Here is a 12,087-nt window from a genome sequence, read left to right on the forward strand (position 1 = left end):
AGGTTATAATTAAGGACTAACATACCTTCAGAAAATTTTTTCGGTAAAAAGTAAACAAAAATAAATATGAAAATACAAATAAACTGTATTCAATTAAAAACTGTTGTTTGTTCTAAAACGAGCTGAAACAAAAGAAATAAACACATATATCAGCATGTGCCATTCCCTGCATGGATGATACAGGACAATGAAACTTCTGAAAAATCCCAGGAAAATACAATATGAAAATCAAACATAACCAAAAAAATTTCTAAATGAATAAATAATTCATACTTTATTTTTATAACACGGTTAATCTGACTGAAACAACTACAAGCAGTTCTTGAGTTCAACATGCGGACTCCTTTCCTATTTAGGCTTGTAAAAAAACGCCGAGAGCCGTTCATCATACTTCCGTAGGCATAGGGTTAAGCCCACCCAGTGGCACGAGCATTTTAAACCGACATCCATCTTCCTGATGGAGATCCTCAAAAACCTGCCGCCATCAACATCCATCACTATAAAGGACGAGAAAAAAAGTTGTACGGTAATTTGAAAAAAAAAAAGCTACTCAATTCGAGTTAACTTATTCTTAATTGCAGTGGAATTCACAATTAAATTTTTCCATTTATGTCAAAATTTTCTCCATCTAGCCACACATACAATATATATATATATATAATATATATTATACACACATATATATATATACGTATATATACAGTATGCATGCAAGTTTGGTAAAGAGAGAGGGAAAAAAGGTCCACAGATATAAAATTCCTTGCAGATCATTTTATTCTCAATAAGCGTACTTAAAATTCAAATTCAGTAGGCTTGTTTCTAAGCTATCATTACTGAATCGAAAGGAATCCATGTCTTCCAAAATTAACCAGCCGCAAAATATAAGCTATGATAAAAAAGGGCGTAAAATTATTCGTAATTATTATATCTTTACAACATGGATGATCGTACAAGAAAAGAATAAAATAACAGCAAAGCTAAAGACGATTACGGTAATCATTCCACTTGTGACAACATAATTAAAATACTGTTATGTCTAAACCATTTCGATCAATCACCCATGGAAGCCGACTTTCCCATATAGAGAGAGAGAGAGAGAGAGAGAGAGAGAGAGAGAGAGAGAGAGAGAGAGAGAGAGAGAGAGAGAGAGAGAAGCGCATATAATATTAAGAATTCTCTTACTTACGACCGAAGAGATGACAACAATAGCAATAGATACAGCCTATTTTTTTTTTTTTTTTACTGAGCCGCAGATAGGAAGGGTCTTGAAACTATAATTGCTCAATAGGAAAATTATAAATGGAAAAAAGGGAGTACAATTCAATTACAAGAGAGCTGCTAAAAAATTTTCTAGGAAAATACAAACGAGATAACTACATGTAGAGAGAAAGAAACGCGCGCACACGAGACAAAAATATACACACATGCCACCAAATGTTCGCATTCCCTTCACGTGCTTACTGACGACCCATAAGACATTAGCAACGATTACAACTTGGAATCCTTTAAGAGCATTAAGAGTACTACCAACTGTCTCCATTTTTAAACATCTTCCCCTTCCCTGCAAACCACCCCTATCCACGAGGGACACCAGTTCGTGAGATGTACTCGCAACACGGAAACGATTCAACTCTCACGGACAGAAACGTATTGCAAGAAGCGTTGCTTAGCGATTACAAGTACTGGAAAACTGGCAGAAATTAAATGGGTCGTTTCGTCGAAATGGTAACTCCTTAAGGAGCTCGAAAGAATCAATCATATTAAAGCTACCAACACTGCCCAATATTTGGAATAAAAAAATGCTAATTATTTATAGCAAACAACATATCCCAGGCGCCGTAAACCACAACTTCTGTAACGTAAATAAATGAGAAAAAAAAACTATCAAACGAACTCTTCCTGACACTTGATCCAAACATTGTCAACAATGTTTTGCTGTGAGAATAAGCTGGCATTTGGCAGCTTGACTTTATATATAACATTACTAACCCCTTTGTTCATCCTTCCACCCACAGGAAATGCTTGATTTATTTTGTAAAATATACGCCAGTTCAGCTAAACTAATCATTTTAGTAGCTAAACTATCTTTTATCAAGCTTCATATTATCTTATAAGACGTTTGCATTCAAGTTTTCTTGATTTAATTTACTGTTTTCTTATACGGTACTCTATTCTTTGTAAGTCTGTTTTAGAATGTGCATGAAGCTGAAGAAAGAAGAAATGAGACCCATCAAAAAGGTTGAAAAGAAAGCAGAGCTACCGTTGGCAAAATACAAGCAAAAAAATTAAAAATAAAAATACAAGAGGGACTGATAAAAGTAGCAACATATAACCAAAAACATGTTACGAAACTCAGAAGCAAACCGACGAACATTTCAGCCTCGACCATCAAAGATTCAGAATCATCAGGGAGGAAAAAAGCTGATCAAAAGGATATCTTAGGTCTTTGAATCCTCCACTTTTTTATGACGGATAATTAAGAAAGAGAGAGAGAGAGAGAGAGAGAGAGAGAGAGAGAGAGAGAGAGAGAGAGAGAGAGAGAGAGAGAGAGAGAGAGAGAGAGAGATTTACACTATTTTGTCTGATAACATTTGTCATCTTTTGTATAATTTAATGAATTAGCTATCGGTTCCCATATCTAACGCAAAGGCCAGTAACACCCAATATGTTAATTTCTCCTTAACTCCTATTCCCCCTGCTTTCTTAAACCTTCTAACGATTTACTCAAAAGAAAGGCACCACTCTGTCCTTTTAAGGCTATGCTAGATGTAAGCATGAAACTGCCGACCCGGCTGATATCGTACAAAGAACTTAATAAATGAAACGCAGACCACCACACTGAGACTCAAATGACCTCTGATCGACAACCCTTTCGTAATAAGAGTGCATAGTGACGACCTAGACCTCTGAGATTACGATCCTTGCTCCACCAGCGACTTCTCAGATCGATTCCAGCCAACGGAAAGAGATACAGACACGTCTCCTGATAAGTCTTTGCTTCTCTGTTGAACTAAGTTATGAATTATGTATCTGGCATTTAGTCCCACCTAGACGGAGAAATGTATGGGGTAGCAACCTCATCCCAGAAGACCTCCCGAGAAGCAGAACGTTGGCACCATCAGGAGCTACCCCGTCTACAGGCAAAAGTAGTGTGTGTGTGTTTGTGTGTATTATCTATATATATATATATATATATATATATATATATATATATATATATATATATACATCACGAAGGAACAGTAGGGAAAGGCATCCTCATCATCTACAGTTTGTTTCCAATGCCGACTTTTCATGACGAATTCAAGTCGCATTTTTCAAGGCTATAAAATATAATACAATTTATGAACATCAATAACAAATTAATGCAAGGCAACAGCTCTTATGTAGTAAAATATTTAAAACAAACACTCATTCCAAGACAAGTCAATAATAAGTAAAAGGAGTTCACTAAAATCTTAACACAACCTACCTATATGAAAGAGCAAGACTAACATAAATAAATAAAAACAGAGTGAGGAAAACCAGTTGCCCAAACTAGGCTATAAACAATTTCACTGAGGACGATTGAGTATTTAACGACGGTACAGTCTTCTTGATAATTATGGATTCTAGGATGGTTAAGTCGTTGTTGTTCTGCACTTGGCCTAAGATGGAAAAATCCCTGCTGTCAATATAAGTTTTACATAATATACGAAATCATTCAAAATTATGTAAAACTTATATTGACAGCAGGGATTTTTCCATCTTAGGCCAAGTGCAGAACAACAACGACTTAACCATCCTAGAATTATTATGTAAAACTTATATTGACAGCAGGGATTTTTCCATCTTAGGCCAAGTGCAGAACAACAACGACTTAACCATCCTAGAATCCATAATTATCAAGAAGACTGTACCGTCGTTAAATACTCAATCGTCCTCAGTGAAACTGTTTATAGCCTAGTTTGGGCAACTGGTTTTCCTTACTCTGTTTTTATTTATTTATATGTTAGTCTTGCTCTTTCTTTCATATAGGTAGGTTGTTTTAAGATTTTAGTGAACTCCTTTTACTTATTATTGACTTGTCTTGGAATAAGGTGTTTTGTTTTAAATATTTTTACTACATAAGGAGCTGTTGCCATTGCATTAATTTGTTATTGATGTTCGCAAATTGTATTATATTTTATAGCCTTGAAAGTGCGACTTGGAATTCGTCATAAAACGTCGGCATTGAAATAAACTGTAGATGATGGGGATGCCTTTCCTACTGCTTCCTTCGTGATGTGTATATATATATATATATATATATATATATATATATATATATATATATATATATATATATATATATATATATATATATATATATATATTATATATATATATATATATATATATATATATATATATATTATATATATATATATAGTTTCCTGTAACAGGGGTTGGTTCCTGAGTAGACAGGGCAATGTTCAATCCCACATTCATACTATGACTGCAAAAAAAAAAAAAAAAAAAAACTTCCACCGTATCAGCCCATACATACACCTGCGCAGAAATCTTACGAGGAAGCAGCGTGAGTATACATACGGTTGAGATTTCTGTAAAACCACAGAAGTAAAAATAGTTGGAAAAGAAGGATTTACTATCGGTATTTCCTAAGAATTCAGTTTAAAATATTAAAAGTATAAAATATTTTGGCCACCTCCTCTCATACACTCGCAAACGAAATAAAAAAAAATGAGCCTACATTATAGGCCTCTCCTCGCTGCCTTTCTCTCCGTAACCAGTCCAAGAGAGAATCCACCTGGCGATTTGTCACAGAACGATGTGTGTTTACGTGCCTAAGACCTCCGTATCAGATTAGAGGGAAGATCAATTTCTAATTAGTGGACCTGCCTTTTAATGACGGCTTGAGGGGACATCCTCACCAACTTTGGGATGGCAGGCGACGGGGCCAACTTTACTTTTTTTTCTAACGCAGGGGCCGATGAGATGCGAACCAAATTACCCTATCTAATAAGAACCGGACGAAACAAGATTTATGATCATTGTTCGTACCATATATATATATATATATATATATATATATATATATATATATATATATATATATATATATATATATATATACATACATATATATATATATATATATATATATATATATATATATATATATATATATAGTGAAATCGAGTCGGAAAGGCACTGAACTTTTAGAAAGCTTCAACACACACACACACACACACACACACACACACACACACACACACACATATATATATATATATATATATATATATATATATATATATATATATATATATATATATATATATATCGACGGATTACATTAAAGAATGAAAGAACAAAGTTAATGAATAAAATGAGTTAGTGTTATACAAGGTACCAATGTCCAAATAATGACTTGATTACGAGTCTAAGAGGTAATTTGTCAAGATAATCTCGAATCATCCATAATGATAGTCGTGAAAAAGATAATGACCATTACCTAACCAACTGGTACCAATTTTACTGAAATGTACTGCTATCCTGCACTAGGTAATCACAGCAAAGGATATAATTGTTTCAAAAAAAATGATAAATACGCAATACAAACGTGTCCATCTTCGAAAAATATGAACCCTTAACAATAATTTTTCAAGAACAAATCTGATGAACGATGAACAGCCTACAGATCGTTAAGTCCATCGCGTCTTTAATCATATGATGGTTGGTATACATTATAACGGGGCGCTGGGCGCTCTTTCTCTTTTCCCATTCCCAGCCGCAGCCTACAACAGTCGACTAACTTGAACACAATTCTGGGATTTCAGGAAACGCGCCCATACCGCTCATTTTCTCGCCCGGATCAGGGTCCGAACGCAGCTTCCTGGGATGAAATCTAAGAGTATTAACAACACACGGATGCCAGAAAGAGAGAGAGAGAGAGAGAGAGAGAGAGATTAAAAACAACCACAGCCTAACTGTTCAGAAAAAATACGAAAGCATATGACATGCTGCGCAGCCATAAAACTTCAAAGATTCGCTAACTTGAAGCCCGTTAAAGAACTCTATGAAAAACAATCCTATCATAACAATCTGTGGATGTAAGAAATAAAGCCTGACTAGGGGAGGGTTGGGGGGGGGGGGGGAGGAGTTAGCAAGGAGGCTGATGTTTACATCTGGGCTTGGCCTGATAACATTTACTCTTCTTAAAACTTTCAACAAACAAGTCCTTGTGACGGCTAAAACGAAGAAAAAGAAATGACCCAGTAGTCTGGCTTTGTAGATGACACTGAACTATTTATACCCACGCTCTTTGACCTGGTGGGCGTATGGAAGTGGGTCAGCACTAAAAATGGTGGCATCGCAAGGGGTATTACAGACAGTTAACAAGGAGGGTTGCTGAATAAAAAGATATCGAATGGCATTGCTTCGACTGTTGGCAGGAGGGTTGTTTTGTTATGGAAACGAGCAATAAGCATGATATGAATAGGCCTATATCTGTATGCCGTGACTAAATCTATTAAGAGTTTTGTTTGCAGTGTGTACCACGGCATAATGAGAACTGGAAGTTTGTATGTTGAACGAAAGCTCAAGAAATAAGTGCCTGTATACAGTTACACACAGCTGTTACACACAAAGTTAAGCAAAAGGAATTTTTCAAAATACTGAAGCATAAAATAAAACTTTGTTGTACCTCTATACTGTATGACAAACAAATAAAAAATGGATAATTTGTAAGCCAAATCACGGCAGATAAATTTTGCTATTTGTAGTGTGCTGTAGTACAGGACACTGATAAAGACATCTGTACACTGTAAAGGATATTCATGAAATTGGTATTTGCAAGTTACAACACAGTATAGCAAGAAGACAGCCACAGAGACACACCACACTCAATAAAACAGACAGATGAACAGCAGTACCCTCAGCTGCTCCCGCTGCCACTTTACTGTCACTAACTTATGTGATTGCTTAATACTTTCAACAACATGGGACATCGTCAGAGGGATATTTTGAGACTGACAGCTTCTCCCCTGTCAGATCTAAAAATAGGACCTTTTCTGAACTCCCTTTCTCTCTCTACACAACTATAGCCATCATGAAACCATGGCGGATGCTAAACTGCGGATCAAGAGGAAAATCCACAATGAAGACAAGTCATTCTGAATCAGCAGTCCTTCGTTCATGCTACTCACTTCTGCGTTTAGGCAAATACAGTAGGTTAGCTTGACAAGTACGATATCTTGTGTGTTTCCAACAAAAGCGGCGTTTCCCTCTCCTTTTTTTCTGTTTCTTTTAAAGAAATGCTACCAGAAAGTGCTCCTTTCGCGATGGACTGCAGATGATGTTTTTTTTTTTTCTTAAGTCTCGTAATTTCATAGCCGTTATCACTTTTTGCCTTTAATCACTTTCCATCTAACTGTCCAACTTCTTTTTAGTTCTTCGTTGGAGGGGTGGACAGAGCTGTCGCCTGGAACGCTGTTGGCCCAGCGTTCGACTCTCCCACCGGCTAATGAAGAATTAGAGGAATTTATTTCTGGTGACAGAAATTCATTTCTAGTCATAATGTGGTTCGGATCCCACAATAAGCTGTAGGTCCCGTTGCTAGGTAGCCAGTTGGTTCTTAGCCACGTAAAATAAATCTAATCCTTTGGGCCAGCCCTAGGAGAGCTGTTAATCAGCTCAGTGGTCTGGTTAAACTAAGATATACTTTTAACTTAACTTTAACTGTTTGATGCTTTAATATTCACCTCCCTTGGGAGCACATCTTTGTGTCAGTCCTATGACTTTGTTGTCTTGCTAATCTTCAGCTGGATTTCCTCCTGGCGTTTCCCGCTAAAGCAATACCTCCTTACAATGTAACTGAGTAACCGGGGGGAAGGGGAGCATTCTGCATCTATTCGTGTGTACAGATTCACCTTAGATACCCCCATTGGGCTGCCCTATGAAGGAGGGAGGGAGCATGTAATCAGTCTTCTCAAACCTTGGGTGCCATTTCGTCAATATCAGTCTTCCAACTTCTTAGGTCTAGTTACAGTATATGAATTCAGGGTAAGCAAAAGCACACTGATAGTTAGTTGCTTATTCTATTTTCTTTTATTCAACTGTTATCAATAATTTAAAATAATTAAGCATTTTGCCAAGAATTTATTAAGGCAAATGGGTGAAATTTCATTTTTTTATTAATTTTTTATACATTGGTTGAATGCTTTCATTTGGTAATGCAGTATAGCTGCTTTGGGTATCTAGTTACTATTAATTACTACATATTTTCAGCTCTTCTTTCTTTTTTCACATATGTAGATTCTATTCCAAAGGAGGTCACGAGAAAAGTTCACAATTTCTCAGGTCGCTTTGTAGAAATGCATGCAATTTGAAAATAATGTTAAAACAATTATACAAACTAAGCAACAATGAACACAACGCATGAATTCATCAATGCACACATGACCATTATTTTTTTTTTTTCAGTATTGATCAGGAAGAACTCATTATCCCTACTGTTAGTACGAGTCACGGAAATAGAACCCAAATATCGAGGTGTCAGCAAAAAAAAAAAAAAAAAAAACTCCCATCTTACAATGCAAGAAGACAGGTTCAAACCGAAATTCATATGTCTCCCTTCTATTCTTTTTTTTTTTTTTTAGGAAAATTAAGCTCGGAAATTTTCAATTTTGTTCGTTTCGGCAGAGCGCCCATGACCCAAGGTCAACCTTCCTAACTTAGGAAGGTTATTTTCTACGGCATTATACACGAATTTAAGGAAAACTTCATTCGCAATCCTAAAACCGAAGCTGCTGTCTGTAATTCTTTCCAAAATAATATTTTTCGCAGATATCTTCCATGTTATGGGTTCATTTAACACATGCTTGAAGATGAAAAACTTTATAGTTGAGGCACTCTTACTTTTCATATTTACAATATTTTCAGTGAATAGTAAAAACTTTTATCTGGAAATACTTTACATACTAACCTTAGACTTTTAAAATATGAAACTCTGCCCTTTTTATTTGAACAAGTTCTGTATTTTACTTTCATTTAAAAGGCATGCTTACCATATTTATTAAAACAAGTCCCATAAGACTGCCTTGTTCAATTTTTACTCTGACTGACAAAAATTGTAGTATGATTGAATCTCCATCAATTCTTGGGGAGAAAAATTGAAAGAGGTAAAAACTATAGTGGACCCCATTTAATAATATTTTCTGATAATATTCAGATTAAGATTTCTAAATTTCAGGAACCACAATTTAGCCGCACCTTGAGACTGCAACAACGGATAAGGTGTAACGACCTTGGACCCCACAGAAATCTCTGGTCCGTAACATAAAAAAGGAAGGGTGAGATTATGTATGTATGCATGTGTATGTATATGTGAATATGCATATATATATATCTATATATATATACTGTATATATACATATATATATGAGTGTGTGTGTGTGAATATGCATATATATATGTGTGTATATATATACATATGTATATATATATCTATAATTATACATACACACATACGTACATACACGAGCGTATTCCTTTAAATGCTCTCTTAAGAACATCCGTCTCTTTCTCTCCCTCTCTCCTTATACATTACAACCCACAACATCCTTCTCCCAGCCAATTTCCCCGGGGCGCCCACTCTCGCCCACGAGACCAATTTCGTCAAATTCCCATAAGTGTATTACCCATACGAGTAGGAAGGTCTTGAGCTGAGAGATCCCAAGGTTTAAGCAGGTCACCCGTTTCAATGATTGGAAGCATTCAAGGACATACTTCAAGGGGGGGAAAAAATCAGGTTCAATACCGCAAATACCTAAGTGGCACGTAACTGATTTCTGATTTTCATAAAACATTTTACACAAAGGTTTGTACTTACAAGTGACCCAAAGCCATTGAAAACATAAATTCATTTCTATATGATGTGCGTGTTTGTACGTACATGCGTTCGCACGTCCACAAACCCATACATATAGCTAAAGTAGGCAAAAGAATCAAAATTTCTATACCCATCTTATCTATGTCAACGAAAAACAATAAACCGAAACACGCTTTAAAAAAATTTCCTAACTTGGCAAATATTTAAAATTAAAATCAATATAGCAATACTGTTTAACAGTGAAAATGCGAATAAACAACAATCGTACTTAAAAGCCAAAAGGGCACAAACATTAATAATTTTATATTCATAAAAACAAACAAAAGAAACGGTAAATAAGGTTAGCTGACATAAACCCATTAATTAAAATCAAGAGAATTGATATTTCGACCGAGAGAAACTGATAGCATCCAAAATGCATAAGAAAAGCAATGAGAAACGACCTTAAGAAATAACCCCCTTAAGATCATAAAATTAAACGCTGTAGTTATCACATAGCATATACAAACAAAAGCAAAAGGAACTATAAAAATCAATGAATAAAAAAAAAGCCAAGAAAACGACTTGAACCGGCAAAGTTCTGCTAACAACGACTATCATGCACGAACATCTCAGCCCTATTCTTAGCAATAACCGTAATCCTGGCAAATGCGCATTAAATAACACTCTTATCAACCACTTTAGCAAATATTCATATCCAGGCTTAAACTTATATCAAGGACAACGTCAACCTACAACCCCTCTCTCTCTCTCTCTCTCTCTCTCTCTCTCTCTCTCTCTCTCTCTCTCTCTCTCCATTCACATCTTAACTTGAATGTGACGAGAAAAGGCACTTTTAATAAAATAAATGCTTTTTGCAAAGCAAGAGCTGTATTAAAGGCGAAATGAATTCATAAAACCGGAGCTAGTTTGCGTGGTTCGACAGTTCTGCAAGTTATAAGTCTTCATTAAGGTTTTAAGGTTGACGGGAGAGAGAGAGAGAGAGAGAGAGAGAGAGAGAGAGAGAGAGAGAGAGAGAGATTTTAAAAATTTAGGAGTTATTGTTTCTTTACACTAGATCCAAATACTTACAAACAAACTTTAACAAATCCGAAAAGAAAGGTGAGAACGAAATCACTAATAAACTTACGCTGAAAAGTTTGGCGTTTCGAAGATGTTTGCTTTGTAGTTTAAGATGAAACATATACTCGTACAAGAACAAAAATATCTGAAGAATTGGGATTACATAGAGTCAAAATCCACTGATCAACCTAATGGATAAACGTGCAAGCAAAAATATAAATCACCATGGATAGTCATACAAAAATCCGAAAAAAAAGACCAACACTTACATGTTTCTATCTACTGAATGTAATGACTTCAGCCACTGCTGTTGAAACGATGCAGTACCCGAACCCTCAAACATGAAACTCAAGTTAGTCTGGTATTTTTTTTATCATCACACCCGTCTGCAGAATTGTTGGTCTCTGTCATTTAAAATATAAAAGAAGACGGCTTAAAATGCCTCTGACAACGACGTTGAGGCAGAGTAATGGTGCTGACCGCATCTGTGAGTTAACTAAATATCTTGAGAGCAGATGGATGGCTCTGTGTGGGTGCTAAGAAAATATCCTGAGAACGGATGCATGAATTTGGACAATTACGGGTATGTGTACTCACTGAATGAAAAGTATGACACCCTCGCCCTGAAGACTAAGTTCTGATAGATCTCAATAGATATTTCACTACCTTTTTCTTTTCACTATTCACTACTGTTTTTCACTGATGTGCTTCAAAAACTCGAACTTCCATGTATTCGTGTACAGAAATGCAAATGATGCAGTGGCGGTCTGCTCTCTCTCTCTCTCTCTCTCTCTCTCTCTCTCTCTCTCTCTCTCTCTCTCTCTCTCTGCCGAGCTATTCCTTGGCAACAAAGGCAGGAAACTTCCTGGAATTAAAGCAGCTTCTTCGAGCATAAATAGCCTTGCAACTGTCAAGCGAATCTTTAGAAAAAAAATCGAGAGGCAATGCGCACACATTTACTTTTACAATAAACACAGACACATATGTTTTTATTTTACGCATATATAAGTTATCATTATGATCTTCATTCCCTTCATGATTATATTTGCCATTACATCACAAACCATATTCAACAGATATATAAATTTGGTTATGGAGGTATAATTACGCTTACAAAACCGTAAATGAAAATGATGTCTTTCAAAAATCC

General features: G+C 35.7%; 1 protein-coding gene across 1 annotated transcript in view; it reads right to left on the minus strand.

The window, feature by feature from the left end:
• Nucleotides 1–243: 243 nt before the first annotated feature.
• LOC136844925 (uncharacterized) overlaps nt 244–12,087 on the minus strand; it is a 77,300-nt gene continuing 65,456 nt past the window's right edge. Inside the window, exon 6 of the mRNA XM_067114275.1 lies at nt 244–497. The gene's annotated coding sequence lies outside the window, so the exon portion shown is untranslated. The remainder of the gene's footprint in view (nt 498–12,087) is intronic.

This window comes from Macrobrachium rosenbergii, chromosome 13 (assembly GCF_040412425.1).
Source record: "Macrobrachium rosenbergii isolate ZJJX-2024 chromosome 13, ASM4041242v1, whole genome shotgun sequence".
Classification (NCBI taxonomy): Eukaryota; Metazoa; Arthropoda; class Malacostraca; order Decapoda; family Palaemonidae; genus Macrobrachium; species Macrobrachium rosenbergii.